The sequence below is a fragment of the Panthera pardus genome, unplaced genomic scaffold (assembly GCF_024362965.1).
Source record: "Panthera pardus isolate Hobbes unplaced genomic scaffold, ASM2436296v1 HiC_scaffold_13, whole genome shotgun sequence".
Lineage (NCBI taxonomy): Eukaryota > Metazoa > Chordata > Mammalia > Carnivora > Felidae > Panthera > Panthera pardus.
In genome coordinates this window covers 126,181,194-126,209,021 of record NW_026526688.1, presented here as the reverse complement: position 1 = coordinate 126,209,021, position 27,828 = coordinate 126,181,194, and the positions used below count along the sequence as shown (strand labels likewise).

The following is a 27,828-nucleotide window of genomic DNA, read 5'->3' as shown; positions in this document are numbered from 1 at the left end:
AAGTAGTTTGAGTCTAGCAGAGATGGGCAAATGTCTACCTTAATGAGAAATAAGCCTATGAATTCTTTGAGAGTCCTCACCTTTGCTGACCTGGTATTCTCTCCTGAGATATCTGGAACTTTTATAGGATTTATTTTTACAATTAGATGAAAAAAAAAAGACATTGTGTTTTTGTTCAAATTTTGTCATTCCACCAAACGGAAACCCTCTCTCCTCTTCTTTTCAATAGCTTCCCCTACCCTGTCGTCCCTCGTGCCTTTAAAAGCACCACCATCCCAGGCTGCAAAGCAGGGAAGCAACGACTACAACTCTACCTGAAGTGTCTTTCAAGTCTGCTATTGATCTTGGTAGCCATGTCACTATGTTGGTTCAGATCTTCACTCTACACTATTGACTCCTAACTGGTTCTGTGCTTCCATTTCTCCCTCTCTAGGTACCTCTAAATGACCTTCTGAAAACTCCATTCCAGCAATTAACTCTTTGTTTTAAAAATCACTAATGCTTCCCTATCGCCTAACAAGGAAATATCTACGTCGTTAGCATATCTGACAAGGTCATTCCTGAACCTTGCTGAACCTGAGATTCAATCTGCTGCACCTTCTCCTCCTAACTTGGGTAGCAGCACTGAGCTACCAGCTGTTCCCTGGATGCACTCTGCTGTTTTCCATGTTGTTCCCCTCTGCTTAAAATGCTTATTCTGTTTGCAGCTGCCCTTTCATCTCTAAAGACCCTTCAGGACCCTGATGTGACCACTCTGTCATTCCCAGGCAGAATAGCTGCTTTTTCTGTGCTCTAGTAGTTGTGTGTGCATGTATCGATCACTGTGCTTCACAGAATGTTCTAAAAAAAAAAAAAAAAAAAAAAAAAAAATATATATATATATATATATATAATTTGTTTTTTGTCTGTTCTGTAAGTTTCAAAAAGGAATCAACAGGGTTTGAATCTCAAACACCAGTGTGTGGCATGCCATAGGTACTCAATAAATGTTGATTGTTGAATGGCTTATACCTCAGATTCCCCATCCCTGCTAATTTCAATGCTACCTTCTCAGGTCCACTTCACAGTTTCCTTTATGGTGCTCTGATTCTCTTCCACGCAGAGCGCTTTTTTTCCTTTCATGAAAAACTATACAAATTTCTTTATTCCTGTTGGAGAGTTTTTTCTATACCTTATAATTAAAAATATCTCCTTATTTATAAGTTAGCTGAAATAGAATTGTGTCCAGAGATGCCTGTATTCCCTGGATCTGTGTCTTATGTCCAGTAGATGCTTAGGATATTTGCTGAATAGAGTTAAGCCAAGAAAAGCCAATCCTTAGCACATCTTCTGAAAAGATATGCATGACCCAAACACTGCTCCACAATGTCTGGTTTCATTGTGGTTTCTGAGGACAGAAATTCTAAGAGAAAAAAACACGTTTGCCAAATAAAAGTTATCAGTAATTCACACAGTACAGGGGATACATTCATTTAGATTTCTTTTCTCTTTAAACCTAGTTAATACCAGGATGGAAATGATAGGAAATTCAACCGAAGACCAGCAAAGTAATTTAGGAGCACAGAGGACTTAAAGTGAGGGTGAATTGAATGGTTTCTATTTTACGATTCTTGGGTACCAAGGACTAGATTATGAAGGTTGAATCAGGAAGGCAAGATGATGTCAATGGCAAACGCTACCTGTTCTGAAAATTTTCTAGTGTTATACTAAACAGACCTTTCTTCTTCCAGTCCAACATCAGGCACCAGAATTCAGTTTAGTCCTGATAATATTATGTATGGTTCAGGTACGTTAGGGGGCAAATATACTTTCACAGGGATCCTAAAATTTCTTTGGGGGAAATGTGTGTGTATTTCACAGACTCATCAGTAAATGCCTGGAGTACCACCTGTTCCTAACTTGGGAGCTGTATAAAATAAATTTATATACAATTGAGTTATTGATGAGTTAAAAAGATACTTAATGTCTAACAACAACAACAACAACAAAAACCAATGGGAATAATTTTAGAAAAGGGAGGAGTTGAAAGAAAAAGGTTTGCCAAGACAGGGTAATAAATAGGCAATAGAGACAGATGAAGAAAATTGGAAAAAAGCTAGGTCATGGTGAAATGTCATTAAGTCATTTAAATCACACATTTGGTGATGAAGGAGGAATTATCGGTATATTTACAAGATAGAAAAGTTTTTCAAAAAAAGGAAATTAATTCTGAGGATAGGCAGCTGAAAAGGCCTTGGGAGTTAAAAAAAAAAAAAAATTATAAGTCACAAGATATCTCCCTGGGAGACAGAACTGGAAAACCGCTGATTTAAAAAAGTTAACTCTTCTCCCCAAGTCTCCCGAAAGACTGTGGACTAGCTTAATTTATATTTACTTCCGTAGAAAATGTTTCAACACAAAGTTTTCGCAAGGAGACCACAAAGTAAAGCGGTTACATACTTTTCCAAAATAAACACTACTAATTATAAAATTTCATCAAATATAAATGGAGGGCGTTTTCTTTTTCTTTTCTCTCTTTCTTTCTTTCTTTCTTTCTTTCTTTCTTTCTTTCTTTCTTTCACCAGTTTCAAAATATTTGAGGAAAGGAAATAATTCATTTCCCTAGGAGGTCCAACTGTGTGTTTCAGAGTTCCTACACCCCGGCCCAGAAAAGCAGACATAATCGGATGTGTGTGCGTATTTTCTGCGAGGTGCGTCAGCATTTTATCAACTTCTCAAAAGTGTCAGTGGCCCTGAGAAGTTCAAATTCCCGGCACTAGATTGTCTTTGGGAGTCCCTTTCAGCTCTCAATGTACCGTAATCCCACGAATCTTTGTTCTTGTAACCTAGCCTGTTTTGAAACCCCTTCTTCCACACATCTAGGACTGCCATCCAAGTGATGCTCTGCGAAGCGGGCTAAGCTGTGGAAGTTCCCCCTGGACCCGGGGCTGGGGAAGGGCATGAACAGCGCAGCTCCCCGAGTCCGCTCACCATTCCTTACACAGGCAGCGGGGCTGGGGCAGCTCCAAGTGCGCCGAGAAGTGTAATCCCTCCGCTAAGTACTTGGCTCTCAGTCTCCAATCACTAGTGGGAGCTGGAGAGGGCAAGTGAAAAAAAAAAAGAAAAAAAAATCCAGAGGCAGCCGAGGAGCGAGAGGAAAAAAAAAAAAAAAGTCCCGCGGCGGCGGCAGAGCGGCCGCGGCGGCCAGAAGTTGACGGTGCGGCGGGGCGCGGGGCGCGGAGTTGGCGTGGGGCCTGCGCGGGGCGCCCGGACAGTTGGGGGGCCGCGGGGACAGCGGCGCTCAGGACGCCGGTGCCGGGAGCTCAGCGGCGGGTAAGGCGCGGAGGGGGGGGGGGCGGGGTGGTGGTGGGGGGGGGCTTGCGCGCGGGGCTCGTCCCTGCAAGCGAGCGGGAGGCAGCGGAGCCGGCGTGGGCAGGGGGGCGGCGCGGAGCCGGTGGCGGCGCTGCGGTAAGGAGCCAGCGCGCAGGGGGAGAGGAGGAGAACGTGCAGCGCGGCCGTGGGGCGGCGCGGCGGCGGGCAGCGGGTCACAAGGTGGCCGCCTGGGCTTTGTGCGCGGGCGGCGCTGCCGGGACCCCGAAACCTCGTGCCGGCGCTGGCGGGGAGTTGGGGGCAGAGGCAGCTGCGGGCGGGACACGTGCTCCGTACCGGGGGAAGGAAGGACGCGCCGAGGCGGGGAGTCGGGACCTGCGCACCCAGGGATGGGGCGGGAGGGCGAGCGGAGGGCAGCCCGGGAACGGGGGAAATGGGCGCGAGTCCGGCAGCCTGGGAGGCAGGACCCGCAGACACCCAGCTCGGCCGAGCCACCTGCCTCGGAAGCCTCCCGGGACTGCGCTCTGCGGCGGGAGAAAGTGCGCAGCGGGCTGGTCTGGTGTCGCGGACTCGGCTCTCGGTGTCTGCCGCTGTTGCCTCTTTCTCTCCGTCTCTTTCCCTCTGTCTCTTACTGTGTCTGTTGCGTTCTCAAATGTTTCTCTCTCTCCCGTTCTCTATCTCTGCCTCTCGCCCTCTCCCCACCTCCCTCTCTCTGTCTCTCCCTGGGCCTGTTTGTGTGTGTCTCCCTCTCCCCACCCCCTTTTCAGTCTCTGTGTCCCTCCCTCTCTGTCTCCTTATCTTCTTCCCTCTCTGTCTCCTACACTCTTGTCAGTCTTTCTCGTTTGCAGGCTTTCTGCTGCTCGTCTGTCTCTACTTCTGTCTGACTCTCGCTCTCAGCGCTCATCAATCCACTCGTGACCGTGTCTGTCAGGGCCCCATATTTCTGTCTGTCCCTTGCGGGGTTAGGGTTTCAGACATTAGAGAGGATCCTCCGGAAGTTGTCCAGTGTCTTATTCCTTTTGAGCTGCACCACTTCAGCTGGATCCTCGGTCCTTCGCATTTGTTCTCCATAGAATGGGAACTCTGTAGTTTCCGTGAGTTATTAGGAATTGCTCTTTTCTTAGTCACCTTTCCACCAAGGTGAGGTCAGTGACTGAGCAGCCACAGAGGTGCCAGTGAAAGAAAACAGAAGAAGAGAGCCGCTTAATTGCCTCCAACATATAAAGAGAATGTACCAAACGTATCTGCAGTGAAGCAGAACCACCTGAGAAACGTTTCTGAATTGTGGAAAGAAACACAAAGCCTCCAATCATGAGAGGAGTCAGCTAAAAAGTATTTGAAAATAATTTGAAAAGTATTTATGGAAATGTCTTGCTGTACTAAACTGATGCCAACGAATTATCTGTGTTTCTTGCATATATTTTTAGGATCCTAGTGACAACTCTCCTAATTATTGTTTTGGGAAAATTATGAGAAATGTCCTGTGTCAACTGGGACATTTGTTTTTGAGAAAATATTCCCTCTTTGTACTCTTACACCTCTTTACACTCCAGTGATCAAGAAGAATTATTTTTAACTGCAAAGAAAATAGGAAAGGATTTGTCAGTAATTTTAAAACATGAGACCTTCCAGAGATCAATAATTTCTTTGGAAAACTCTCACTGTAAGGACGTTTTGAAGGATATTACATCTTAGTGAAATATGCAAGTTATTACACACTTAGATCATTGTGTGATGCAAAACCAGGTTGTGTGCTGTAAGCAAATCATAGTAGTGATGGTTTTTTATGGGAAACATAGCTGGGAAATTAATTGCTCTGATTTTCACTGTTTTCTTTAGTCATGCATAATGTACCTTTGTTTTTAGCAAAATATGGCCGAGGGCTACAAAACTTGATACAGTGTGTTATTTGTCCAATCTGAATTACCATTTAGAAAACCACCTTTTCCTTTTGCTCACGAGATAGAAGTTGATATGATCTCATTACTCATGTGCTAGGGTCTCCTGATGAGTTTTAATGGCACTGATTTGTGATTTTAAATCAAAATGTTAGCTTTTGGTGAGTTAAAATCCTGATTTATGTCACGTCAGTGAATCATCAGTATTTATAGGGGCTTTGCCACCTTGTCTGCCAGGTGCTGCGTGGTGTTTAGCCCAGGCAGGGTTGTCTGAATTCCCTGTTAGATTATTGTCCCTCAGTGACGTGCTGCCTCTACTTGGGGTGTGTTCACATATGTCCCTCAGAATGTTCCAGTCATTAAATAATATTTATTAAGAGGAAATTGACTTAATTTTTTCCTCGTAAACTTTGAAAACTGTGTGAGATGGCCTGATAAAACATTTTTATACAGTAAATACTGATTTTATTATTTAACAGTGTAAGGTAATTTAAAATGTGATCTCTTTTGGTGCATATAGCAGCTTCCAGCAGTCAACTCGTGTTTATCATCCAAATCTAAAGTCAGTTGTCACCCACTCCAACCTGGCAAATCCCTTCCTAATTTTCCTAAGCCTCCTCATCTCTGCTGCTCCGTTTCTGGGCACACCTCTCATTGTTTCCCTCTCCGCCCTCTGGTTCCTTGCTGGGCGCTTCCACACTGGGCTGTCTTTTCATTGAAATAAAATAGTGTGTCTTTTCTTTCCTTCCCTGAATTTCAGAAGCCCAGTAAAGTACCTGCCCTACGATAGTCAAAAAATCCTTGAAGGGTGATTTGTCTTTAACTTGTGATGCTAATTCTCTGTAGGTGCAGTAGCTCAAAGGAAATGCTATAGTGTGGTGTAATAGATCACAGACGGAGGGATGAGACAGTCTCAGAAAGCATCTCCTCACACACATTAATATTAAAGATGAAGAGGATGAGGCCTAAACAATTTGAAAACCTTGTTCAACAATAGACAATGAAGCCACAGTCCTTTCCCCTGGACTCCTGCTTGCCTTCATTCGCTAGAAGTAAATCCATTACCAGGAGCTAACATTTACTATCTAACCTCTGAAGATTTCTTCCCATGCTGACCAGTGACAGTCATGCGTGAAACTGACCATCTTACAACAACTGATAATCATTGGTTATACATAATCATGGAGGTAATAGTTGTCTTTCGAACATTGACTTCTAAGTGCATTTATGTGAAGCATTGTGCTGTGTCATCTTGGGCAGACTACTTACTTCTACCTGAATAGAAGATTCACATTCTCTGGATGAAATTTTCTCCTCTGTAAATTTCTGTGCATGTGTTGAGTGGGGGTAGGGAAAAAAGAAAGGAAGTTTGGACCAGATTAGGAGCACTTTTTGAAGTTTTTCTTCAGAGACCACCAGTTTAACTCCCAGAACAACTGCATATTCATCTGTTTTACATATCAGACTTCCCTGTGAACTTTTGTTTGAAAAAAGGCTAACACAGTTTAAAGAAAGCTTCACGACCACTTACTTTTCCAGTCTCTCTTGTGATTCTTGAATTTCATAATCAAGATAATTCCTAGCTTTTAAATCTGGGTATTTGGAGGATGGTTGATAAAGTTATCAGGATAGAAGGAGAAGCTGATTTTTTAAAAAAAGTTTATTTTTGAGAAAGAGAGAGAGGGAGCATGAGTGGGGGTGGGGCAGAGAGAGAGGGAACAGAGAATCCAAAGCAGGCTCTAGTGGGCAGCAGAGAGCCCGGTGCAAGGCTGGAACTCAGGAACCATGACATCATGACCTGAGCAGAAGTCAGACTCAACTGGCTGAGCCACCCAGATGCCCCAGGAGGAGCTGATTTTGCCTGAGAGATACTAATTTCAAGTTCTCATGTGCTGAATTTGATGTGATGGTAGAAATTTAAGTGGAAATGTTGGACTATATAGAGGCACCCAGTATTCCCAGGAGGGAGGGGATAGGGCTAGAAATATGTACTCATACTGAATTTATAATTAAAATTGAAGAAAACTAAAACTTATTAGAGATAGATAAATAAATGAAGGTTTGGGAGTGGACAGGAGGGGCATTTTGTTACTTCTGAGTATTTATTAAGGTCTATAGTATTGAGACAAAAGTAGGGTATTATATAATAATGCACATCAGGCAATAAACTGTTTTCACGATTTTTAGAGTATCTACTTTACATCCTGGTAATCTTAATTAGATTCATTTTACTTAAATGTTTGAGTGCCTCCTCTCTGCCTGGTGTTGTTATACACCTCAGGGATACTGTAGCCATAAGAGACCCCAGGCTTCTGCTGTCGTTGAACTTGCATTCTAGAAAGAAAAAACAACCAGGAGCAAGCACATGAGTAAGACCATTTCCAGGAGTGAAGATTGACATTCGGAAAATAAGACAGGGAGGTATGACAGCACGTGACTCGGGCTATTCTTTATATGGGGTAGCCATGGAAGTCCTTTCTGAGGGTGTCCCTGAATACCAAGAAAGCCAGCACAGTGGAAATCCAGGAGAACTTCCTGGAAGAGGGAATATCAAAGCTGTCTCTAAAGCAGCAGCAAGTTGGGCACACGCTTGTCATTGTGGTTGGACTCAGGCAATTAAAGGAAATGGTAAGAATGAGGTCAGAGAGATAGCCGGGCCCATGTTATGGAGTATTTTATTGAACCACCCTGGAAGATTTTATACAGAGGAGTCAATAAGTATGACTTAGCATGTCTGTAGTGTGAGCGGGGATGTCTCAAGTAAGATGATGAGGGAGGCTATGAGAAGGATCTCGCTGATAGTTCGGTGGTTTGGCCAAGGGTGGAACCCAGAGAAATTGATCAGATGTTGTTCTTATTACTGAATAAGAGTCACTGAGTTGAATCATTTCCCCCATCTTGATCAACATTGCAACAACCCACTGGCTCAATACTTGCTTTTACTCTTACATCCACATTTCATTTCCCACATGTCACCTCCTTACCTTCCTTCAAATATCTCCTGGGCTATAAGCGCCTTGACTCAGAGGGTGCAGTATATCCTGGCAAGGTTCTTCAGGGCAGACTCTGGGCTATGCAGGGATGCTGGACAGTTTCAACTAACATCACTTCATTTTACATACAATTTGTGTTCTGGTTACAGAGGAAAGGAAGCAAGTAAGTTAGAATTCCTTTAATCAGGCTTCAGTGGCATTTTTCTCTAGCTCTCAGCTTTGAAAACAGCAATGCTTCTGTAAGAACTTCACTGCGAAGTCCACGTTGTTAGACGTGGATCTCACCCATCCTTGTATCTCAGCCCTTTGCAAAGAATCAGTACATAGGAGGCATTCAGTACATATTTGTGGAATGCTGCTGGATGCAGTCTTCTAGAGGACCTATAGTTTTCACTCAGCTCACTTCAGTTCTCTTGTGTTTCAGCAAGTATATGGCTGCATGTGCCTGCAGCTTTAGAAGGTACTAAGTGGCAAGTTTGGAAATGATTTTGCTGAAGGTTGTATTTCCTTATTGGCTAAAGAAGAAAGAAACAATTCAGGGTATCTCTTCATAACCTTTTCTTGCCTGGCTCTCTTGAGATAAACATTTTAGTCATTTTTATAGCAGTTGCATAGACAGGGACTTAAACAAGTACAGACACATCTGTCACTAGTTAATTTGTTGATTTATGAACCTAAAATGACTCCCAAGGAAGTCTGTAATGATGGTGCCTTTGTCTAAATTAACCTATCAACAGAAATCAGTGACTTTTATCTAACTAATATATTTTACAGCCATCTTAAAAGATACGAAATTATCAGTTCTGTTGTCCAATAGACGTTGAGCCATAATAGTACATATAATGAGGGATTATCCCCAAATCCTTCCTCTTATTACTGAATGTAGTGCTCTATTCAAATGGGGTTGCAAACAACTTGGAATCATCTTACTGTATCTAGCAGTTCTTTTCACTGTTTTAATCCTTTTCTGTTAGTCAAGAGGCCACATCTTCTTTTCCTTAACTCTGTTTCCTTACCTCTATTTTGTTAAATTTTTTTTTTTTAACGTTTATTTATTTTTGAGACAGAGAGAGACAGAGCATGAACAGGGGAGGGGCAGAGAGAGAGGGAGACACAGAATCTGAAACAGGCTCCAGGCTCTGAGCCGTCAGCACAGAGCCCGACGCGGGGCTCGAACTCACGGCCCGTGAGATCATGACCTGAGCCGAAGTCGGACGCTTAACCGACCAAGCCACCCAGGCGCCCCACCTCTATTTTGTTAATAAAACCTCCTGCAGTATCCCATTGCCTTCTGTGTCAGGAGTGTTCTGTTTGCCTCTCCAGATCCACTTTGAACCCTTCTCCCTTATGCTCTCTGCCTAGGACAATATCTGGGTGAGCTTTTCTGATTTCCAGATGGCTTAGGTCATTGGGGAACCCCAGCAGGAGATTAAGGGGAGAGTGGAGAAGAGGCTCTTAATTTTCTTGGCTCCTTCTCTGCTAGATCAACTTGGGCTGTCTGCGTCCCTGCACTGAAAGGCACTACTTTTCTTAAGGTAGGCTTCCTTCCAGTAATCTCAGAATCTCTGCTTTTACTATCCTGCTTTACTGTACTATCCTTCAGGGTTCTTCTAAACTCCTGTCTGTACCTTAGATAAATCCTCTTATCAACTTATCAGAAGTTGTAAACGGTGTCATTTTCTGTTGATTCAGCTTCTGAAAGCCTCCTTTTTGGAGGCTTCTTGGACTGATAAGAAGAGTTGGCCACCCTTACCTGTATTGGACATCTGCTTTTCACCCCGATTTTTATTCTTCTATTCATGCAACAGTGGCATAGAAAACCTAAGTTGTTGTTATATAAATCTGTCAACAAATTTATTGGTTTAAACACTTTAATTGACAGTCATCTGTTTACCTCCTCTATATGTAATTTGTTTCATTCACTCTTACTCATTCATTAGTACAGTACATATTTACAGAGTCAGTATTTAGGGCCAGGCAGTATGCAAGGCATTGTGGATACCAAAAGGCAGATGTTTACCCTTATGTGGGATGAGGATTGGAAGGGGCAGGAAAAAAAAACCAAAAAACAAAAAAAAATCCCTAAACAATATTTAGAAATGAAGTTGTGATTAAGGCTGTGAAGGAAATTAGAAGGGTGTAGTGGGAGAGAGTAGTAGGAAGAACTCTCACTTTGCTTGAGATCACAAGCAATGGTCAGGGGCTTTTGCTGACCTGCATCTGTTATCCAGGCTCTTTATGTATGAATTTTAGAAGATTTTCCTAAAGTCACAAATAATAAATCTTGGTAGGATAAGTAGAAATTGTAGGTAAACCTACATTTGCTTTATACCATTACTTAAACTTAGTATTATGGTATACATCTATATCCTCTTTAAGAATTTTTTTGTGCATTTTTATGTATTTTTAAATAAAACCAAGGTCACATAGATTATCTTGTTACTTGCATTTTTCACTTAACCAGACATTGACAATACCATTGTACATCAATCTATCATTTTAAAACATAACATTTAATGTATAACCTGATAGTTAATGATCACTGTTGGTTATATTTATTAGGATTTTTGAAAAGTTAGATAAGCATGAAGAAAATGAAAATGACTAATAATCCTACCACAAAAATAGTCTCTCGAAATTAGGAGTCTCTTGGTACTTGAGGGTATAGAAATGGCTTCAGTCAGGGGTGACTGGGTGGCTCAGTGGGTTAAGCATCTGCCTTCAACTGAGATTATGATATCACGGTTCATGGGTTTGAACCCCACATTGGGCTCTGTGCTGACAGTGTGGAGCCTGCTTGGGATTCTCTCTCTCTCCCTCTCCCTCTGCCCCTTTCTGACTCGTGCTTTCTCTCTCTCTCTCTCTCGAAATAAATAAATAAACTTAAAAAGAAATGGCTTAAGTTATACAGATTTTTATTTCATCAAAACTCCTTTGAATTATGTCTGATAAAACCAAATGACAACAGAGAGGGAAAACAATGTAATCAAACCTCTTTTATCTAGTAATTCTATTCCAGAAATTTTTAGGCCTAACATCATTGCTAGTTATCTCTATCTTATCACATATTAAATGAAAAATTGGAGTTTGAAGAAGTGTGGGCTATATGACTAATTTAGGAAAGCAACTTACGTATAACAGTAGGTTTTACTTTATTTCATTTCTTTCCTCAGTGTATCCCATGGAACCATGGTTTTGTGAATGTCAGGTGTTTAACTCAAGAAGGATCCCACGGGTGGCAGCGTCCCATTGCTAACTGTGGGGACTCTGGAGTTTGGCTTTGAATCTTGGCTCTATTGCTTATTAGCTGTCTGACTTTGGGCAAATTACTGAACCTTGTTTGTCTCTGCATGATCTGTAAAATGGGGATGACAATAACAGTGATTACTTCATAGGTTTGTTTGAGGTTTAGAATAGTGAATATTTGTAAAGGGTTTAGAACAATGCCAGGCAGGTAGTAAACACCACAGAAGCATTTGATAAGTAAACAAATGATCAAAGAAATGAGGGAATTGCTATTTTCCAACTGCAATACTTCTGTGAACCTGTATTATGCTCCTGTGCCTTGTGGCAGTCCCCCAGGGGGTATTTGAGCACGGGACTTGTATTTTTCCTTGCATATATTCAATGCTAGTATTGAATTAGTATTCCTTAGAACATACTTTGGGAAAAATTGATATAAATAATTTACTAAACATTTCACCAGTCTATTTATTGTCTCCTGAAAGAAAGGAACCATTCTTGTTGCCGGGATATTTTTCCTCTGTCTGTCACACACATCATTCTTGGGTTTTTTTTTTCTTTTCCTTTTTCTTTTTAAAAGTAAAATGAGGGGCACCTGAGTGGCTCAGTTGGTTAAGCGGCTGACTTCGGCTCAGGTCACGATCTCATGGTCCGTGAGTTCGAGCCCCGCGTCGGGCTCTGTGCTGACAGCTCAGAGCCTGGAGCCTGCTTCGGATTCTGTGTCTCCCTCTCTCTCTGCTCCTCTCCTGTTCATGCTCTGTCTCTCTCTGTCTCAAAAATAAATAAACGTTAAAAAAAAAAAAAAAGTAAAATGAATATTTTTTTTTACCCAGAGAAAGAATTTTTGCCAGTATACTTGTGAGTATACTCTGGACCTCTGGGACTTACTGAGCCCAAAGTTTACAGTCTATTATATTTTCTAGAAAGCTACTTACTGTTATTTTTTTTCTAACAGCAGAGAATATGTATTCGTTGATGTGAACTTGGGGAATGCAGGAAACTAACAAAATAAAACTCACTCAGGCTTCTACTACACGGAAATAGCCACTCTTGACATTTTGGGTCTTTTTTTTTTCTTTATAAAGTTCGGAGCATAATATAATAGAGTTTTGTGTCTTGCCTTTCTTTTTCACTTGACTTTATGTAATATTCTTAATCCAAGAAACTTGATGATTTCTGGCTTTCAGATGATTGGTAATCTACATTTCAAAAGAGCTTCCTTCCTTTCTCCCCAAATTCTGTGGCCAGAGACAATATGAAAATAAAATGGTGTATCTAGAATGAGTTTCTCTCTCATTCGGAAATTGGAACCACCTGGTAAGCAGTTGGCAATTCTTTTTAAAAGACCTGGAGTAGGTGACCTCAGGTTGCTTCATTTTTATGAGTCATTCCAGTGTTCCAGCCAGCAGCCAGATGGACGCAGAAGAGTCTGTGACCAGACTGCTTCGGAGGCATTACTTACTCATCCCAAGTGGACTGTGAGTGAACTTATATAATCTTGAGGTTAACTAGGAAATGTTATCCAGGGAAACCTGAGTTATCCAAAACAAATTTATTTAATTTTAAGATGATAACTCTGTTTCTTTCATTTCATGTTGGAGGTAGGGCTCTCATAATATACTAATACAGAGGACAGTGTCTCTCAGTATTTTTTCTTGTCTTACAATTTTGAGTGGGAAATAATTTTGTATTTATATGGCAGTGTATAGAGACTTGAACAATTCTAACTATTGTAAGTTTTACTCGGTGTACTTCGTAAATGATGGATTTATGCTGTAGTGATTAAAGTGCATCTTGCTCGCTAAGTCCTTTTTCATTCAGAAGTCCTTCCACAATTTTGAATCCTCATCTGACTCAAGATTAAATCAGTCACTCTTTAAAACACTTATCTTTAATATCTTTAGCAAATGAAAATATTTAAACTCTTTTTTAAAGAGGAAAACCATGCTACACTGTTTAATTGAATTAAATTAGCTTTTCATGGAAATTTACCTAGGAGCTGTTTCTGGAACCAATTTGGAAAATGATCTTTGTATTCTGTGGCATTTATGTCTGATTATGTTTTTCTTAGTAATTCTCAGTGGACCTGATTCACTCCTTGCTTCAGTCATCAAACCCTTGTGAGTTTTGTAGGCAAATTAGGCATTTCCTACCCAATAATTATGCATATTTATGGAATAATGTGTGCTTCTTCTTTAGATACAGATGGTGTAAGAAATTGTTAATTCTAGAACTTAAACTTATTTAAATTTTGTCATTTTAGCATTCTGTAGAGTATGTTAAGGCTAAGTCATATATAAACTTCTCCTGAAAAATGTTTCATAGAATGTAAGTTTTGACCTCTTTACTAATAAAAGCAGGTGCTGTTGTTTTGTAAAAATGGCAGATGATCCAAAAGTTCTTAAAAAATCTATTTCCTTGAAACCTTGTGTATTTCAGGCACATCAAAGATTTTGTATACTACATTTTCTGCCTTCTCTTAATGTTGTAATCTGTTGTTTTCCAAAGCCATGTAGAAATTGAAAACTCCTTAGAAAAACTCAGTGTTCAAGTGTTTTAGTTGTAAAATTTATCCTGTGTGATCAGCATTATGGGGACATGTTTTATATACTTTGGTACGAGGACTATAACTTAATGCCTTTATTGCTTGATACTTCATGTGTATAGCACTTTAGAAGTATTAAAAACATATTTAGCTTTTCAAAAAACTTTTGCTGAATCTGCCACAGTCTGGATGTGAGACTTGCAGTTCTTCTGTGCATACACGAATGCTCGTTTGTTTTGTGTTCTGTATACTGTCTGTACCATCCTGCTTTCCCTCCCTCTCCCCTTCTGTTTTTTCTCTCAGTTTCGCTCTTATTTTGAAAGCATCATTTCTTCGGATTACTTTTTCTGAGCCAGAGAGGTTAAAACTTGCTCATTTCTAGGATTCTGAACCTGTAGAGTATTCCCAAGGTCCTTACTAGCTTCACATCCTCTGACTGATTGGAGTTTTGACTAAGCATAATTGACATGACGATTTGATATTCTTCAGACCTAATCTTAAAATACTTTAATATCATAGACTGATAATAGCAGCAAGAGAAATTTCTATCTTGTTATGAAATCACTTATTTAACTATAATTCCACTCGGTGTTTTTATGAAATATCCATGTTTTAAACATTTTAAAAAGTGCATTCTTACAGCTAAAACTAAACATGGCATGGACATATTATACAAAATATATTGTAGGTGTTCTTATATCTAGACAGTTTTTATTCCTTTATACAATCTCTTTGATATACAAAAATCTGTAATTGCATTATATAGACTTTCTCCAGATACTCTCTAGCTTATATATTTTTTGAAATTTCACGTATTTATAATTGTGATTTGAAAGTTATTGTTATATATTAAACATTTTTCTTACAACTCAACTAGTATGCAACTTGACTTACCATGAGACTGTAAATTCCTTTTTTGGCTCATCTCTCCTAAACCTGGAAGGTATAATGCAGTTTAACAATAATATTTTATATCTTCAGTTTGTGAATAATGTCTTTCTTACAGCTGGAATTATTAAATGTTTATGCAGTGTGAAAGAACTTGATGCGTTATGTGTCAAAGAGATAATTGAGTCTTGCTCTGAGGGGAAAGATGTTTAAAATTACAGATGATACATTACCACAAAATAAATGCTGAGCACAAGTAGACAGAGTATGGGAAAGACAAAATGAGAAGTTGATGAGAACATCTATGAAGTGCCATGTTGACTCAGTCTATTATTCTGTCTTTAGATGATGCATCAGGGGGTGTGTTTTGGGAAGGCTGGGTTGGTGTTCCATGATTTCAGGCTTAAAATTCAGACTTCTATCCTTCAAATACCTTAGTTTTTCTCAATTAAATTCCCCTCTTTTTGAAAATGCTTAGAATTTTTTTAGCTTAACTTCCTGGATTATATTTATATTTCATTTCTCAACCAGATTATGAATTCTCGTTGAAGTATGGCAGCAGTTCCTTAGCTCCATTTTTGCCATGTTCCTACTTTCTGTCATTGTAGAGAGCTTTGACATTGTAGCGAGCCTTGACATTGTAGAGAGCCTTGACATCTGTAATGCTCCCTTGTAGTCTTCACCTTTGTTGGCTGACAGAATGCTGATCTTCCTTGTTTTTTTTTTTTTTTTTCCACAAGACTCTCCTGTGGTCAACCTGATCATTTATTTTTATTTGCTTGGATTTTCCTTAGCTTCTAAATATTTTTTTCTCTTCTCTTTTTGGTGAAATTAGAGTTATAATTTCTTCATTCAGCAACTGATATTTTTGGAGTGCTAGGCTGTAGTAGACTAGAACTGCTTGTGGTATTTCAAGTAAAGATGAACTGTAAAGATGAGCTGTAGTTTTAAATGGGATGAGTACCATGATTTTTGTTCTTGAGTGATATTGGTGCCATTGTTAGCTTTGTTGGCCATCGGAACACATTCATGCAGTCTTTTAAGCTCCTTTTTATGATAACTAAGGCCCATTATCCTGAGAAGTATGGTCTGTTACTTCTTACCCTACATGCCTAACCCTATAGTTTTCCACTTTGACTTTTATTTGATGTTTTCCCCCTAGTAACTCATAAAGTTTTGGAAATCTTGTAGGTTATCCCACTGACTTGGCATTTCATGTACTGGAAAAAGTTAGTGTCTTTTGCAGACCTGGAAAATTTAATCTACATTTCCTCTTTTACATCATTTATAAAGATGTTAAATAAGACCACTTCCAGCACCTTCCCTATTTATAGCTTTCCAGCCAAAGCAATGCCTTTTTTTTTTTTTTTTTCACTTTCTTTGTTTCTCCAGCAGAAGTTCATGAAATCCTCTGGGGACACTTTTTTTTTTTTTTAAATAACTTTTGTGGTAGTACCTTGTCAAGGGATTCTAAAAAAAATATATGGATTGTATGTATCCACTGGTTTTTCCCTTGAGGCTGCACACATCTTTTAATTTGCTAAGACATAATTACTGTTGAAAAAATTCAGAGCTGGCGCCCCCTCCATTGTTTGCTGAATTCTTCAGTGAAGAATGCTTTAGCATATGTAGACCTCACAACATTGCCAAATTACCAAGAAATAATTATAACACTAATTTAGAGAAATTTGAAAGACGGTGGATAAAAGAGATGAAACTTAGCGTTAATAGGGATGGTTGAAATGCAATTATATATAAACAAAAATTATATATAAGCAAAAAAGGGGGTTACTAGGGCGCCTGGGTGGCTCAGTCAGTTAAGTGTCAAGCTCTTGGTTTTGGCTTAGGTCATGATCTCATGGTTGGTGGGATCGAGCCTGAGTTGGGCTCTGTGCTGGCAGTGGGGATCCTGCTTGAGCTTCTCTCTGTCTCTTTGCCCCTCCTCCCCTGCTTGGGTTGTCTCTGTCTCAAAAATAATTAATTAAAAAAGGTGGGGGGTTATTGTGTCTGAGTCTTTCTTAAGCTCTAGACCATGTTCTAAATAAGTCCATCCTGTTTAAGATAGTAGTGATTGTCATCTCCATGTTACAGGTGAAGGAATTTAAGGCACAGTGAAGTTCAGGTGTAGGACTTAATCTAGATCCTAATCTATACCTAGCATAGGACCACCTGATTCTAAATCCTTGCTTAAATGTTGAAAACCTCTTAGAGCCGGATGTTGTGTTGGTTATTGATACTACAAAATTACCGTCACTCCGTCCTGGTGGTCTTGGAAAGAGCCTTGGAGAACTTGGAAAGACTCCTGAGGATGGAAGAAGCCTATGCATAAAAACTCTTTGAGATGGTAATTGTCTGTGGTAGGTGCTGTGAGAGCATAGGAAAAGGCTGATTGTTAAGGAGTTTTCAAGATAGAGACTTCGGTTCTTTTTAGAGATTTTTTTTTTTTAACGTTTTTATTTATTTTTGAGACAGAGAGAGACAGAGCATGAACGGGGGAGGGGCAGAGAGAGAGGGAGACACAGAATCGGAAGCAGGATCCAGGCTCTGAGCCATCAGCCCAGAGCCTGACACGGGGCTCGAACTCACGAACCGTGAGATCGTGACCTGAGCTGAAGTCGGACGCTTAACCGACTGAGCCACCCAGGCGCCCCGAGACTTCGGTTCTTGATTGCGTTTTGAGAAGAGAGATTGATAAAGAGAAAATTTTGAAAATCTTTGGGAAAACATTTTGAACCTTAAATGGTATAATCTCCTTTTTTTCTCCTTTAAGTTATGGAACATTTCTATACAGAGAGTATGGACACTGCTTTTTAGAGCAAAGTTACCACCTCTTTAGTAAAATTGACTTTGATTTGATCCACACATATTTGTGTACATGTGTGTGTGTGTGAGAGAGAGAAATAGATGAGGGGCATTTAACATGGGTTAAATACAGTGACATATTAGTGAATTTGGGAAATCAAATACCTCAAATAATTTGCTGAGAATATAGAGATGCAAATGATGAAAAATCATTTAAAAATCACCAGTTTATCTGAAATGATTGGTTAAATTCAAAACCTGATTTTGAAGGAGGCACCATAACGTATACCTAATAGTAAACTGGACTCTGGGGTTTGGCAAAAGTTCAGTTGTTGCGAGGGAACAGAAGGTATATACTAAAAACACAATAAAAATCTTCAAGGCGGGGGGTGCGCCTGGGTGGCTTAGTCCGTTAAACATCGACTCTTGATTTCGGCTCAGGTCAAGATCCCAGGGTCATGGGATTGAGCCCTGCATGGATTCTGCACTGAGTGTGAAGCCTGGTTAAGACTCTCTTTCTCCCTCTGTCTCTGTTCCTCCCTCTCTCTCAAAAACAAAACCAAAAACCTTCAAGGAGAGTTTGGTATTGAAACTCAAGTATATCATTTTTTAAAATATTGAAATGGACTCTAGATCATCATCTATAAAGAGGTATCACCTATATTTTACAACTTCTATTTTGATCTGTCAGAATGCACTAGAGTGAAATGAAATTCCTACAGTGTTTCTCCAGACTGGTTTGCAACCTGCCAGAATGGACGTTATGTGACATGCTTGCTTTCTATCTTCACACACATCTTTTCTAGAAAGAATCATAAAACCTTCCTTATTTGTAGCATAATAGTGTGTGTTTTACGGCAAAATGCAACGGGGTCTCTTGGCTGTGTCCATGGAGTTTAGCTAAGATAGTTTTTAAAGTAAAAAAGAAATCTTTAGTTTCCAAAATAAACCAGATCGAACATGTATTTTGCATGAAGACAGTGCTATGAGGAAAGCAAAATTTAAAATTGATTAAGAGGCATTATAAGTAATTATAAGTAAAATTAAATTTAAAAATTTATTATTATAAGTACTATATATGTGTTAAATGAATACATTTTTGCTAGTCAGTAATCACCATTTGATTTTTCTAAGGAGTATGGAGTATAAATAACACAAAAACATAGTAAGCTATAGTATGATTTATAACAAACATACTAAGCTATAGTATGATTTGTAACAAATAGAAATCTTCCTTAGTGACTCCTTATATTCTAAAATATAATTTTCCCATTATGGAAAATTATATTTATGTTGAACATAAATAATCAGATATTTGCTTCCCTAATGATCCAGATTATTTTAAAATCATGTTACTGGATTTAACGACATGACCTCTGTTCTGTGACCTTGTGTATTTCTGGAGGCTTGTTGTACATGTCAAGGGTATTTCCTTTTATTTGTTTTAATTTTACCTGCCATTTAAATTATTGAATGACCCTTCATAATTTTATTATGAAGCCATATAATAAGGAAGGACCAGTTGATTATTTTTTACTTTAACTTTCATAATCTCATATAATTCCAGTCTTCTTTGTGTTCTCATTTCTCAGGTCAAATAATTCTTGTTTTGCAATTTCTCATCACAGTAATGGATGGGATACACTAATATGTTTCAGTACATTTATTGTTCTCATTTTAGCATTTTACATCTGTTCTCTCTTCTAGGGGAGGAAAACAAGTAGTATGTCGAAAAGAGCACACGACTGGGAGGCAGGAAAGGCCATAATTAGTTTTGGAACCTTAGACTAATCACTTAAATAAAAGACTGGTCAAACTCCGTACGGTCTTTCTGGCTCTGAAATGCTGTGATTCTGTAACCTAAATGGGCAAATCTTATCATACTTAATAATGGTAGTATGGCATTAGTTTCTTTAGAGCAAGGCACCATAACTGTGGCGTGTTTGTATTCCCCCCTGCCCCAGGTGGTATTTGGAATTTCAGAGACAAAAGAGAATGTTCACAGATTAAGTCCTTTCCAAATGTTATCATGTCTGAGATTTTATAGTTCTTTGCATGAGAGACTGATATTTAAAACTCATATGATAATACTGTGCACCATTTTACATGCTTCTATAATTCCTTTCCTCAGGGGTTCCATATAATTTTGGTGAGTAGGAAGTAACTCTACAATCAATATCTTACTCCTTCTTTTGAATTATTTTCTAAGAACTTGAAGGCATTTGTTGAAAAGGTTTTGTTCAGAAGTCAGATTCAGTTCCATGTTTTGACTGTGTTGGATTATAATGGCTAATTTTACTAGAGATAAAATATGCAGAGCATGCCAGCAATGTAAGTTCGTTTTTGTGATTGTAACTTCACTAATCAATGAGATGATTTGTGTGCTTTATTGGTTACCCTTGTTTCTGTGACTCCCTGTACTAAGTATTGTCTTTTAAAATGATTTTTAATAGAAACAGAGACTGAATAGGTTGAGGTGTTCTACAGTTATGCTGGTTGTATGAGAATTTAATGCCCATTCTATTCCTATAATACTCTTTTTTTATATTGTTCTAGGATTGATTTAATGTTCACATTCCTTTAGAACATTTAAGCAACTTGATATAGTGTTATTTTCAAGTTGATTACTAATTTCCTTTTAAAAACTGTATTTTCATCAGCAATCAACTCTATTATTTTTATATGTGTTAAGGTTTCCGTGGTATTTTCTATATTATCCATATCAAATTTTTAATCCCAGCATGCCTCTCTGAAACCTTTCCCTATAGTATGTCAGTATGTATTGAAAGACCCTGTAGTAACAGGTTCATTACACTTATCAAGCTAAGTAAAATAAAACTGAGAAAACAAAGAGAGACACTGGAAATTCATCTTGGAGCATTTGCTGTTAATCTAAAGCAGGAAGCCTCCACTGAAAACTATAGAGTTGGTTGTTTTACGTGAATTATTGGTTCTTAAGGGAAACAAGATAAAGAAAAAATTGAATTCTTAACAAGTGCTGAAGATGTTCATAGTGAATGAACATTGTGAAATGAGTGAGGGTTCACGATCCTAAAACTCTTAAATCAGAAGTGAGAATGAATATGAAACAGAGTAAGGCAAATCCCCCTTGTATGGACTCTTTTCTTAGAAGTTGGTTTGAAAAAAAAATCGAACTACCTTTACACCCTACATGGATCACTTATCAATTTCTCATACTGGTACTACTCTTGTGTTGTTCCCTTCTTTTGAAACCTGATTCAGAGTTTTTACAAGATATTGTATTTATCCCATTCAACTGGACTCATTTTCTTCCTTCTCTCTGCTTGCACCCTGTTGCTAATTAACTAATTTCGTGAATTGTTAGTGTAAGTGGCATCATTTTTACTGTACTGATTGCCAAAAAGTGTGTTCTGTTCCTCTCTTTCCTCCATATTTCTCAAATATGGAGTTGCTTGTTTAGTGTTGAGTGACTGAATTCTCTGTTTTTATATGGTTCTAATCTTTATTTCTTTGTAATTGTGGAAAATTTCACTTTGAGAATATGTGAGAAGCTTGGGATTTTTAAAAAATGTCATTTGTTTTAAAAACACATTCTGGGACATGAAATAGGAAAAAAATTCTCTTCTCTATTTTAATTAAAGCCAGTGTAGATGTTCGACGCTGAATTTTGGAAGTAGATACCTGGGTTTGTAGGCTGGCTGTCCCACTCAGCATCCTCATCTGTAAAATGGGGATAGTAAGAGAACCTACTAAATAAGGATGCTGGGGGAAGTAAATGGAGAACCTAGAAATCTGCCTGGCATACAATAGTTGTTCAGCAAGTGTTCATTCTTCTTTATTTTAGAGGTCTTTAAGTGGCATTGGCGCAGTAGCTTACTTTATATAAGATCGTTCCGCTAAAAATAGAATGAGGAAAATTTACAAAGTCAATTGATCAATATTTAAGAGAAAGCTTTCTTACAAAATGTTTTCAAATGCAAAATTTTAAGGTCACAGATATTCATATTAAAATATGTGTCTAGTTAGAAACAAGAAGCTCTCAGAAACAAAGTTATTTCCTTCCCTTTTTATTCAATTTGGGATTCTTCCATTTCTATTTCAAATGCTTGCTTCTAACAAGGAGTTCATATAATGAAATAAGAGGATGAATTGTGTGTTTTTATTAATTTGAATGATGTTTTCCCTTGGATGAATTATGAAAAGTCTGGCTAAGTTTAGTATTAGTGGAACTTGAAGAGATGTTAATATTGGGCACGTGTTTAGTTGCATGACATGATCAGTTTACCCTGATCCAGAACCTTAATTAAAGTTTTATTAAACTGTGTAAACCATGATCCAGTTTGGATTTGAAAGTAGATAGACATCTGTTTCAAATATTATTACTACAGTTAGAAATTAATAGCTTTTTTCTCTGAAAGTCTGAATGTTTCCCTTTTGAAACTTGTTTCTGTCTCACTATTCCCTCTATGTTAACATATTTTCGAGATGTTAAGGTTATTTTAAAAATCACATTCATAGTCTTTGTAATATCTGTACTAAGGAAAAGCAGGAAAGTGTTTAGAAGTATTTCATCTAAGAACAATAAAACAAGACTCCTCTTTGTTTTATGTTGAAAGCAGATTTCTATAGTGATGCATCAGAAGCACTTACGAGGGCTTTCTTGATTGAGGACCTTTGTGCTCTGTCCCTCCCTCTCTTGCTTTTGTTCTTTATGAAGTGAGAGCTAATTCTCAGTAAATTTTGGTGTCGTTTTGCTCAGGATAAAGAGCAATCACTTTCTTTTTTCCTTTCTTTGCCTCAATGACAGAAAATTCTTCACCAATTGCATATCTTCAGCTAATTATTGTATATGTGTTTTACCCTCAGTTCTGGAAAGAAATCTTGAACTCATATTTCACTCAGATAACACTTAATGCTATTTAGAGAAAGAACAGCAGAATTTAATTTCCTATTAAACCATGCTCACCAAAATGGGAGGAAACAAAGCTTGTGATATCCCAAAGTTCAGAATCCATTCATTTACTATATTGCTATATTGCTATGTCAGTCAGCAAGAACTGATAATTACATGAACACTTTTGATGGAAACTTTGTAAAATAAAATAGGAAGAGGTCAAAAAGGAAATTGTATTACTTGGAGTCCATTTGTTGCCTTTTTAATATATTTTCTTTGTTCTTACGTATTTTTGGATTTTAAAAAATCGGGAAATTACCATCTTAATTTTGTATTTTATTTTTGCTTAAAATTATGCTGTGGAGTTCTTCTCATGTTATTAAGTATGCTTCCAAGTATTCTAATGACTAGAAAATAATTCATTTGTTTATTTTTTAATTTCTCATCATAAATAATGCTGCAATGAATATCTTTGTGAATAGATTTTTAAATATATGAATATTATGAATGTTACGTGTAACACCAAATTGCTTTCCAATGAAGTCATTCTAATTTATAATCTTACCAGCAGGGTATTTAATTTTACCCATAGATTTAGATGTGTTAATACATATTTCAGTTATATCTGTGAAATCTCCGTAACACTCAGAAAAAGTCAAAACAAAATGTGAAAGACCCAAACAATAAGGTAGTTGGGATATGTGGGAACATGCTTCTTCTTATTTTTATTAAAAAGAGAAAAAGCACAAGTTTTTACTAATACCAATACCGACCATTACTTTTGATACATAATTTCATAAAATTTATTTAAAAAATGTAAATTAACTCCAATTATTATTATTATTATGTTTGAGCATTAATTTGTAACCATAGGAATGATTTAAGGAAAAGGCTATTAATTCGTACACAGATCCCTGAAGTCAAAGGCAGCAGTTACCTCAGGAAAAAAATTTAACCCAAATTCTTAATTGATATGCAAAATATAAGATGGTTTTGTGCTTTGCAGAAGCGCTTTCATATTATAGCAGAGCTACAGAAACTAAGTTGTCTGAGCCCTGCTCTTTTCTTGCTTGAAAAAAATGTATGTTTTTATTTACTTACTTTTTTAATGATTATTTATTTTTGAGAGAGAAAGAACATAAGTGGGGGAGGTGCAGAGAAACAGTGAGACAGAGGATCTGAAAGCAGGCTCCCCGCTGACAGTACTGAGATCTCTGTGGGGCTCGAAGTCATCAACCACAAGAACATGACCTGAGCCAAAGTCTGGTGCTTAACCGAGCCACCCAGGGGCCCCCAAAATGTATGTTTTTAAATGAAACATTTCTTCCATATTAAAGGGCACAAACCTATATGTACATTTTAAGGAATAAGAATGAAAGCTTTTACATCTGCTAGTCAGCTTTTGAAAGAAAGTAATCCTTTTAAGCCTCCTATGTACTCCTCAGTCACATTTCGCTCCTTTCCTTCCCATTTGAGTGAACACCACCCTGAGCCTTGTGTTTATTGTTCATCTTTTTAGAGTTTATTTATTTTTTGAGAGAGAGAAAGTGGGAGCAGGGGTAGAAGACAAAGAGAGAGAACCCCAAGCAGGTTCTGCGCTGTCAGCACAGAGCCTGATGTAGGGCTCCATCCCACCAATCATGAGAGCATGACCTGAGCTGAAATTCAGAGTTGGACGCTTAACCACTGGGTCACCCAGGCACCCTATTCGTTTATTTTTCAAAATAATTTTTCCATATGCATGTGTATTTCTAAACTGAATTTTTGAGGTTTGTAAGAGGATCATTCTGTAATTAGTGTTCTGTGTGTTTACTCCCCCTCCCCCCACTCTCAAATTTATGTTTCTAAGATACATCCATGTTGCCTGAAGCTGCATTTCACTTACTTTTATTATGTTGTATTATTCTGAGGTGAATAGACCACAACTTAGTTTCTCATTTGCTTTTTGATGGGTTGTTTCTGGATTTTTGCTATTATAAGGAATGATGTTATGAGTTTCTTGTGTTGTGGTGCACAGCTATAAGGTACTTGGTGATTGCTTGGCCACAGAAAAGGCGCATTGCACAGTTATGAGATCCTGCCACATTGTTTTCATCCTCCCCCCTAGCAGCATATGCTATTTCCTGTTGTGGTACCTCCTAACCTATTCTTGAAGTTATCAGTTTATTAAATATTTACTAATCCATATATAACATGATATAAAGATCATAATTGATTTTTTCTTAATTGATAACGATGAACATATTTTCATGCGTTTTCTTTGTCCATTTGTTCTCTTCCCCTCACGCCACTGCCAACAGTGTGAAATGCCTGTTGATGTTTTTTGCTTATTATCTGTTATGTTGCTTGCTCTTTTCTTAGTGATTTGTACTGATTTTGTTCTTACTGTTTACTGTTTATTGTGAATATTAATTCCTTAATCAGTTAAATGAATTGCAAACATCTCCTGACTTGTAGTTTTGTTTTATCTTTGTATGGTAGTTTTTAATGACAGAGTTTTCAATTTTAATGTGGTCAACATTTTCCTTTATGGTTTATATTTTTTAGTCTTTTGTTTAAATCACCCTTGGCCATCCCAAGGTCATAATGATACTCTCTTACACCCTTATTCTGTCTGCACTTGAATTTTGTTTGTGAGGTGTGAGTTAAGGTCCAGTGTAGTTTTATTTCTGTATGTTTAAACTGTTACTCATTCCAGAGTGGTTGTCCACTTACGTCAGCTCTGTTGCATATGCACACACAAGTATATATGTATATCTTCATTTCTGAACCTTAAAATTTTGTTCCATTGCTCTGTTTTTTCTTGTGACAATACTACACTGTCTTAGTTATGAAAGTTTATTGTGTGTCTTGATACCTGTTTGGGTGTGTCCCTTCCTCTTTTTCTTCTTTATGAGAATCTTGGCCCTGTGCTTTGCTCTTCTGTATAAACTTTATAATTTTGCAAGTTTTTGATTGAAATTACAGTTAATTTAAATATGAATTTGGGGAGATGTCATCTTTATGATAGTCTTTTTACTAAGAGATATGGCATATTTCACTATTTTTTAGATAGCTTTTTTATAGCATCTCACTTAGGATATGATATATTCTTTATTGAGATTTGGCACATATTTTGTTAGGTTTGTTCCTAGGTACCTTATTTATTTATTCTTTTTTGCTACTGTAAATAGTATTAATTGTTAATTATGTTTTTTAATTTTTTGTTGAATATATTCCTTGTTGAAATTATATTCCTTACGAATTATTACAGTTTTGATTCCTGCTTTCCAGTCTTAGATATTTGATTTCTTTTTCTTGTCTTAGTGTACTGGCTGAGAACTAGAATATAATATAGAATAGTAGTGATAGTGATTGTACTTTTCTTTTTCTTATAGGGCCTAAGTTTGTCACTGTTACTAGTTAATCTAGGTTTTCTATGTATACTTACCACATTAAATTCTCTTACATTTCTGATATGCTGAGTATTTTATTTTTGTGTATTCATTATAAGTCAGTATTAAATTTTATCAGATTATTTTTCTGCATCCTTGAAACTGTGAGCTTTCCTCCCTTCAGTCTCTTTATATGATGAACTACATTCATTTACTTTATAATGTAAAACTGTTCTTACCTTCTTAGGATAGACTAATTTCATTGTGATATATAATTACTGTCTTAATAAACTGCTAGATAATCCCATTTAGGATTTTTGCATATGTGTTCATAGTAAGATTAGTAAGATTAGTTTTTTTCTTCTATCATCTTTTTTATTCCCAAGCAGCCACTAATCTAATTTCTAGCTCTTTGGTTTTCTCTTTTAGGCAGTCTGTATAAATGCAGTTATGCAATATGTGATCTTTTGTGACTGGCTTCTTTTATTTAGCATAATGTTTTCAGGGTTCATCCATATTGTGGCATTTATCAATACTTAGTTTCCTTTTATAGCTAGATAATATTCCATTGTATGGATATACCCCATTCAGTAGTTGATGGACATTTGGGTTATTTGCACTTTTAGGCTAATATTTGTAATACTGCTATTAATATGCATGTCCAAGGTCTTGTGTGGGTATGTATTTTCATTTTTCTTGGGTATATACATAGGAGCGGAGTTGCTGGGTCATAGGTAATGCAGTGTTTAACATTTTGAGGAACTTCCAGGAAGTTCCTCAAGGTGATCTCAGCATTTTATATACCCACCATAAGTGTATGAGAGTTCTAGTTTCTGCACCTCTTCATCAACATTTATTATCTTTTTGGGTATAGCCATCCTCATGGGTGTGAAGTGGTATCTCATTGTGGTTTTGTTTTGCATCTTCTTGATGGCTACTGATTTCAAGAATCTTCTCATGCACTTATCTGCCATTTGTGCATCTTATTTGCAGAAATGCCTATGCAGATCGTTGGCCTCTTTTTTAAATTGGGTTATTTACTTAGTGATAAGTGCTCTTTGTATGTTCTAGGTACATATTGCTTCTGTGATTTGCAAATATTTTCTCCCAGTCTCTGGGTTGTTATTTTCACTTTCTTGATGGTGTCCTTAGAAGCAGAAATGTTTTACATTTCAATGTCCAGTTTGTCTATTTTTTCTTTTGTTGTTTGTGCTTTTTGGCGTCATATTAAGAGACCATTGCCTAATCCAAGATCATAAGTATTTCCATCTATGTTTTCTTAAAAGAGTTTCACCCTTGTATTTGAAAGATGGCTTTGGTGGATATAAGATTAATGATTGACTTTTTTTTTTTGAGAGAGAGAGAGAGATTGTGCATGTGTGTGCATGTGCATGTGAGCTGGGGAGGGGCAGAAGGAGAGGGAGAAAGGGAATGTTAAATAGGCTACACACCCAGTGCAGAGTCGGACAGTGGGGCTTGCCAGTGGGGCTTGATCACATGACCTGAGCTGAAATCAAGAGTCAGATGCTTAACTGACTGGCCACCCAGGTGCCTCTTGGTTGACATTTTTAAAAAGCATGTGAATATTATCATTCCAGTGCCTTTGGCTTCCATTGTCTCTGATGAGAAGTTAATCTGATTGCAGTTCTCTTGTGCATGCTAGGTCATTCTTGTTTATTTGCTTTCAGAATAGTCTTTAATTATTTTTACTATGATGTATCTGGGTGTAGACCTCTTTATGTTTATTCTACTTGGAATTTGAGGTTCTTTTTATTTTTTAAAGTTTTTTTTTAACGTTTATTCATTTTTGATAGAGACAGAGTGCAAGTGGGGGGGAGGGGGAGGGGCAGAGAGAGAAGGAGACACAGAATCTGAAGCAGGCTCTGGGCCCTGAGCGGTC

General features: G+C 37.8%; 1 protein-coding gene across 3 annotated transcripts in view; it reads left to right on the top strand.

The window, feature by feature from the left end:
- Positions 1–2,620: 2,620 nt before the first annotated feature.
- Positions 2,621–27,828, top strand: part of BMPR1B (bone morphogenetic protein receptor type 1B) — a 422,185-nt gene continuing 396,977 nt past the window's right edge. For 2 of the 3 annotated variants that reach the window (XM_019463883.2, XM_019463892.2), the window contains exon 1: positions 2,622–3,312. The gene's annotated coding sequence lies outside the window, so the exon portion shown is untranslated. Of the gene's footprint in view, positions 3,313–27,828 lie in introns of all 3 variants that reach the window. The other variant, XM_019463930.2, reaches the window with a different exon arrangement.